The sequence below is a fragment of the Macadamia integrifolia genome, chromosome 10 (genome assembly GCF_013358625.1).
Source record: "Macadamia integrifolia cultivar HAES 741 chromosome 10, SCU_Mint_v3, whole genome shotgun sequence".
Taxonomy (NCBI): domain Eukaryota; kingdom Viridiplantae; phylum Streptophyta; class Magnoliopsida; order Proteales; family Proteaceae; genus Macadamia; species Macadamia integrifolia.
In genome coordinates, this window is record NC_056566.1 from 32,102,977 (window position 1) to 32,109,927 (window position 6,951).

Here is a 6,951-nt window from a genome sequence, read left to right on the forward strand (position 1 = left end):
TACTTGGATAAAAACTCATGAAGATGCTTCACATGCCTAGCTGAGCCATTCATAAAGATGAAAATATCATCTACGAAAAGTAAATGGGAAAGGGTAATTGCTCCTCTAGGGCCTGGGAGAGCTTTCATCTTCCTTTCCAGAATCAAGTTCTTCAGCCCCCTACAAGAACTTCCTCTGCCAGAATAAAAAGGATTGGGGAAATAGGGTCTCCTTGCCTGAGACCACGCTCCACACCAAAGAAACCCACTGGACCTCCATTTAGCAAAATTGAAATCCTTGTTGAGAGCAACATCTGGTGTATTTTGTTGATCCAATTGGGAGAGAAACCAAATTTCTTCAAGGTTGCAAAGAGGAAGAACACAATTCACTCACAAAGTTGTGCTAAGGATCAAAGTGGAAGATTGCAGAAGACCTAGAGGAGAGAGAATATTGGAGGGACGAGGTTCTTGTTCTAGAAGCTTACTAGTACTCAAGGTCTCTCTCTCATTTATTACCCTATTAATGGTTTCTCCATTAAAAAGACCTTGTTTACGGTTTGTTTCCTATCTATGTGTTTTGAACACCGAAAGGGGAGGATCCTTAGAGTTTTTCTCCAACACCTAGATGAAAAATCTATCAACTGAAGAGTTTTTCTCCAACACCTGGATGAAAAATCTATCAACTTACTACAAGCACTAACTAAATGCCATGCAGCAAATGAAACAAAGCATGTTGGAGTGTTCACGTACTTTTCAAAACTATGGAAAGCGTTCACATATAATGAAGGATTTATTAATTGATCTTTATAAGACCTCAAAGGAAGAGAAATTTATATAATTCTTGATTTATTAAATTACTTTCATAGGCAATTACAAAGTTTCGCTTTCAACAAAATAAATTAATAATGAAAAATACACATTTTCATAGTGTTAAAGACTTATATTAGCTGAAGAAACACAAGATGACTGGTTTCATTCCTCTTCATTTTGTCAACTTCATAGCCGCCTTGGAACAATATAGCCTGCAAAGTTAAGGTGAAAAATTAACCACATGAGGACATTCTTTTCTATTTTAGTTCTTGTCTGAAACTTCCAGGTTATGGATAGCAAGAGGATTTGTTGATGAACCGAAGTGGCTGGAAGGCACTTGAAATTGAGAATGGCCTATATTACTTTTATACTAGATTACGACTCAATATTTAAAAAGACCAGCTGGTTAATTAATCTGAGAGGATGATGATAATTCTACCTTCCAAGCCTGGTAAGAAAATGGTTGCGAGTGTAATATTGATGTTGAATGTGACCACGTTTTCTTTCAATTGAGGTGAGGGAGGAATCCTCTCACCACTACTTCGGTTAATCTCATTGGATTAGTGGGAGTAGAGAGGGGGTGTTTGTGACCCTGTACAATAGGGGATCAAAACTTATGATGATATAAGAGTCCAATCATAAGGTCAAATCACTAGTGGTGAAGGGATTCTTCCTTCTCCATAGGTGAAGGAAAAGTTTGTACTTCCATTAAAGTTAGGGCCAAACAAGAAATTCTAAAAAGCTACAGGGTTGTTCATTATTTGATTTAGGGCAATATGGTGTGTAGTATACTTACTTCCACATTTAAGCCCACGGCGAACAGCGACACCACATAACCTGGCAGCGTTGATGAACTTCTGCATGCTAATATATTGCTCTGCATAAGGTGGAACAGTTCTGCAGAAAGTTGGAAGGTCCAGTGTCCTTATTACATTGCAGCACCCCTGTGATGGTTTTCTTGCCACCCCTCTTTTAACAATAAAGGGGGTGCACTGTTTTGCAAATGCTTCCTCTTCTTGAGCCCATACGCCATTGCTAGAAATCAAGATTAAGACCATCATTAAGATTGCCAAGGACACACAACCAGTCTTAGAGCCTGCCATCTCTCTCTCTCGAATGATTCCTTTCTTTTTCTTCACTGCTTATGCTTGTAGCCATGGCTGATATATATATAGAGGATCATCCTGACATGCAAAGCCGATGCAATATTGGAGTCTATATTGTTGGGTAGATATTTGTGTTGGTGGGTAGTTGTTAGAGACAAAAGAGGGGGCTCTTTTAGCCATCTATGTGATTCAGAACAAGAGAGAAGGTTGAAGTAACCAAATTAAGCTGGCATTTTCATTTTTTGTATAGGATCTGTTCCATTTAGTTTGTTAGTTACAGACTATTGTTCAGTTGTTGACCCAAAAAATCTGGTCGTATAATCTAATGTATTCCATAGGAAATCCATTAAGACTATAATAAAACCCACTCTGTAGCATCTCATTTCATGTAAGGAGTGTGGTTGTCTAAGCAAGTACTTAGCAGTTTATAGATCAACAATCAGCTTGTGAGCCCTGTTGTCTTGTCAGAACTTAAGGCCAAGATCTCTTCTGCACCCATCAAAATGTAGTTCCTAAATGTTCATGTAACCAGATGAACATTTAGGAGAGGGGAAAAAAAAACTCAAAAGTAACGCCCCAAACTAGGGAAAATGGTGTAGTTCTCCAAAATTAAAGCATTAAGATTCTCCATTGTATTAAAATTTCATCATAGCACGTAGAGTTAACTACATCAAAGTATCAGGATCTTCCTATGGTGGCATTATTTACAACCCAACCTATTTAAGAACCACAGGTCCCCTTTAAACAATACAAAACATCCATTAATACAACCTATTTGTTCATTCCTAGTTCTATGGCCTTGATCTTGACCTGGGGAAAAATATTAATACAGGTCTGAAATTTTAGGATAATAACAGGAGCATCCGGATTGTCGGTTCCGCCTGGTTTTGGGTTTAATTTATCCTCCCCCTTCAGGTGCAATTTTAGCCACTTAGAAGCAAAATTGGATAGAAGCTTTGCAAGGAGACCCCAGAGGAGCAATTACTCCTCCAGTGGGTTTCTTTGGTGTGGAGCGTGGTCTTAGGCAAGGAGACCCTATTTCCCCAATCCTTTTTATTCTGGCAGAGGAAGTTCTTTGTAGGGGGCTGAAGAACTTGATTCTGGAAAGGAAGATGAAAGCTCTCCCAGGCCCCAGAGGAGCAATTACTCCTTCTCATTTACTTTTTGCAGATGATATTTTCATCTTTATGAATGGGTCAGCTAGGTACGTGAAGCATCTTCATGAGTTTTTATCCAAGTATCAGTCTTTTTCAGGGCAGAAAATAAACTTGGAAAAAAGTAAAATATTTTTTGGGAAGATTGCCCTCATACAAGTCATTTTATTAGTGATTTTCTGGGCATTGCCGTGGCTGATCTCCCTACAAAATATTTGGGGGTGGAGATTTTTAAAGGCAGAGTGAAGAATAGTCATTTGCTTCCTCTTCTGGATAAGATAAAGGGTCGGTTGGCAGGGTGGAAGGGCAAAATTCTTTCTATGGCTGGGAGAATTGAATTGGTTAAGTCAGTTATTTCTGGTATTCCCATACACAATTTCTCTGTGTACTGGTGGCCGGATGAAACTATTAAGGTGGTGGAACGATGGATGAGAAATTTTATTTGGTCAGGTGATATGGAAGTGGCAAAGAAGATTGTTATGAAATGGGAAGGGGTGTGCAAGCCTAAAAAGGAAGGGGGTCTGGGAATTAGAAGGATGAGAGAAGTGAATTTTGTTTGTTTATGTAAACTGGCTTGGCAAATCAAACATGGGGATTCTCTTCTGAGCAGATTCTTCAGGGAACGTTTTATCAAGGAAGATGGGTCGCTGCGAAGGGGATATAAGTCTTCATCTATATGGCCGGGCTTGAAAAGAGTTTGGAGTTTCGTCACGAAGAACGAGCAATGGATTCTGGGAAATGGAAAAAAAATTGATTTTTGGTTAGATAGATGGATTGACAATCAATCTATCGCTGAGAAGACAAACTTGGACCCTGTTTTTTTCTCAGATTTAAAAGAAAAAGTTTCTGATTTCATATGCCAAGCCGCCTGGGACCTCCCTCATGTGGAGTCGGTTTTACTTGCTGAAATTTGGGAGAAAGCTAAACGTATTCACATCCAAGGTGTGAACGACCTATGTCTTTGGCGATTGACCTCTTCAGGTATCTTCTCTATTAAATCTGCCTGGGAAGAAAATAGAGAAAAATATCAGAAAGTGAGTTGGTTTTCTCTTATATGGAACTCATCTAACCAACCAAGACAAGCTGTTTTTGCTTGGCGGTTAGTTCAAAATAGATTACCAACAGATGAAAATGTGTCCCATCGTGGAGTGCAAATGGCTTCCCGGTGCAGCTTGTGTGGTAAAGATGAAGAATCAATGTCTCACTTATTTTATAACTGTGAATTTGCTCGTAGTTTGTGGAGAGCTTTCTGTGAAGGCTTTGATGTGCAATGGAAACCTTATATGGACATGCTTTCTTTTATTGCATGGTGGAAACAAACAGCAAAGAATCTCCATTTTAAAAAGGTGTGGATTACTGGTTTCTCTCTGGTTCCTAGTGTCATATGGCAGGAAAGGAATGCAAGAATTTTTGAGGGGGTCTCCAAATCATCTAGACACTGTTTTGCTATGATTAAAAGTGAAATCAGCCTCCAGATGACTGCTGCTACAGGGTCCCCTATCTCATTTAGCTCCTTACTGTGTGCCAAACGATTGGGGATCTCTAGGGTGCGATACAAACCAAGAGAGGTAATGGAAATTTTTTGGTGTCCTCCCCAAAGGGGATGGGTGAAGCTAAACTCAGATGGTTGCTCTTTGGGAAATCCAGGAAAATCAGGTGCGGGTGGAATATTTCGGAATGAAAATTCAGAAATATTACAGTCTTTCAGAACTTTTCTTGGTGTCCACACAAATTTTGAAGCCGAGATGATAGCTGTTATTACTGGGCTGGAATTTGCAAGAGATATGGGTATTACTCATTTGTGGATTGAGTGTGACTCAGTAGCTGTAGTTTTACTTATATCTAAGGGAAGAATCCCTTGGTTTTGTCTTCAGAGGTGGATGAGTTTAACCTCCTATTTGAATTCTCTTACCTGGAAAATCACTCACTGTATGCGGGAAGCAAATCCTGTGGCTGATTTCTTGGCAAAAACAGCAGCAAAATTCGAAGTTTCTTCTCCTATCCAATCCTGGCCTGTGCTGATTGCTATAGAGTTGGAAGTGGATGGTCAATCTCGGCCTAGATACCGCTTCTTTTAATGTATTTTGTTTTTTATTTCCAATTTTTGTGATTTGGTTTCTGGTGTGAGTTCTTTCTCTGCTGATGGCAATGCCGAAGGTGGAGTAGAATTTTCCAGAGTCCAAATGTGTTATTGTCTTCGTATATTCTTTTTCCCCTTCTTTTAATACAATGAAATTTTAGCGAAAAAAAAAAAAAGGATAGAAGCTTTCTCTAACCAAATTGAAGAAATAATGCGTCTTGTTTTTAACCGACAAAGAATCAACTCATTTTGAGTTCAAATGATTTATGCTGTCCCGACTGAACAGAGATCAGTCAGCCAAAACAGGTAACCAAACCGAAATGGGTTTTTGTGTTTCAAACTTGGATTTACCAACAAACAGTCAACACACACTCTAAATCACTCTACCTTCGTTGTTCTCTCTCTCTCTCTCTCTCTCTGCACAAACCAAGTAAATGGGGAAGAAAAGTTCATCTACTTGATTTCCCTCTTCTCTTTTTTGCAAAAGAAATAAAGTGTGAAAGGTCTTTTTATCCCTCACAACCATTCACTAAAACCAATAAAATTCTTATATTTTTCTTATACTTGGCTACCACGTACGTGTTATATTTATTATCTTTTACCCCTCCAACTATTGTAATATTGCAATTCACCCCATTTTGGTGAAATGACTAAAAAGTCCTTGCTCACCTCTCTTTTAGCCAATAGGATTTAATGCATATTACTTTCAAGTTACTATTCAAGGTACCCTTAAATAGTGTTTTTCATTTACAATGGCCATTTTACCCGAATTGTACCCTTAAATAGTAGTTTTCATGTACACTGATCATTTTACCCCTTCTGTGTTTATATATTTACAACCGAATTGAATGATCAATGTTTTTCATGTACATTGATCATTTTACCCTTCCCATCATCATGATACTCAAAAAGACGTGAGAGGAGGTGATTGAACTGGTTGGTTTGGGGAGATGGCGGTGGTGGTGGTGGAGGTAGTTGTCACATCCCGCTCCAGCTAGGATACCTACGGTGGCTAGAATGCTCAGCAGTCCTATATCTCTACTAGTATTTCTGACAGCAGTATGTAAACCGTCACATAATTGATCTCTGCCTCTTCCCTACCTCATTATTTGTCACATCCGATCCTTGGTATTCAAATCCCTACCTCATTACTTCCCCTTCAACTTCCTGTTAAGTCAATGATTCGATCCTTGCCTCTTCCCATTCATCAGCACCCCAACCCTCCCTACCTCTCCTACCAGACATAATTAAGGCTCGATTCTGATTCGATGCCAAAAAAATAAGGGCCTAAAATTGGTTTTTGGTAGCTGGGTGATTCGATGCAGAGGCACAATCCCGACAATAGGAGGAATGGGCCATGCCAAAACCATGATGATCTTTATCTCGACGAATCGCCTGCCGCACCTACATGAAAAGAGCTTTTTAAGGGTACCTTGAATAGTAACTTCACAGCAATATGCATTAACTCCTATTAGCAAAAAGAGAGTTGAGTGAGGCTTTTTAGTCATTTCACTCAAATGGGATGAGTTGCAATATTACAATAGTTGGAGGGGTAAAAGATAATAAATATATCATGTAGGGGGTTCCCAAGTTTAAGAAAAATATAATAATTTCATTGGCTTTAGTGAGTGGCTGTGACTGTGAGGGAGTAAAATATACCTTTCACACTTTATTTCTTTGAATAAAAGAGAAGGGGAAACCATGTAGATGAACTTTTCTTCCCCACTTACTTGGTTTGTGCTGTGTGTGTGTGAGAGAGCGAGAAAGAGAGAGAGAAAACAATGAAGGTAGAGTGGTTTAGAGTGTGCGTTGATTGTTGGGAA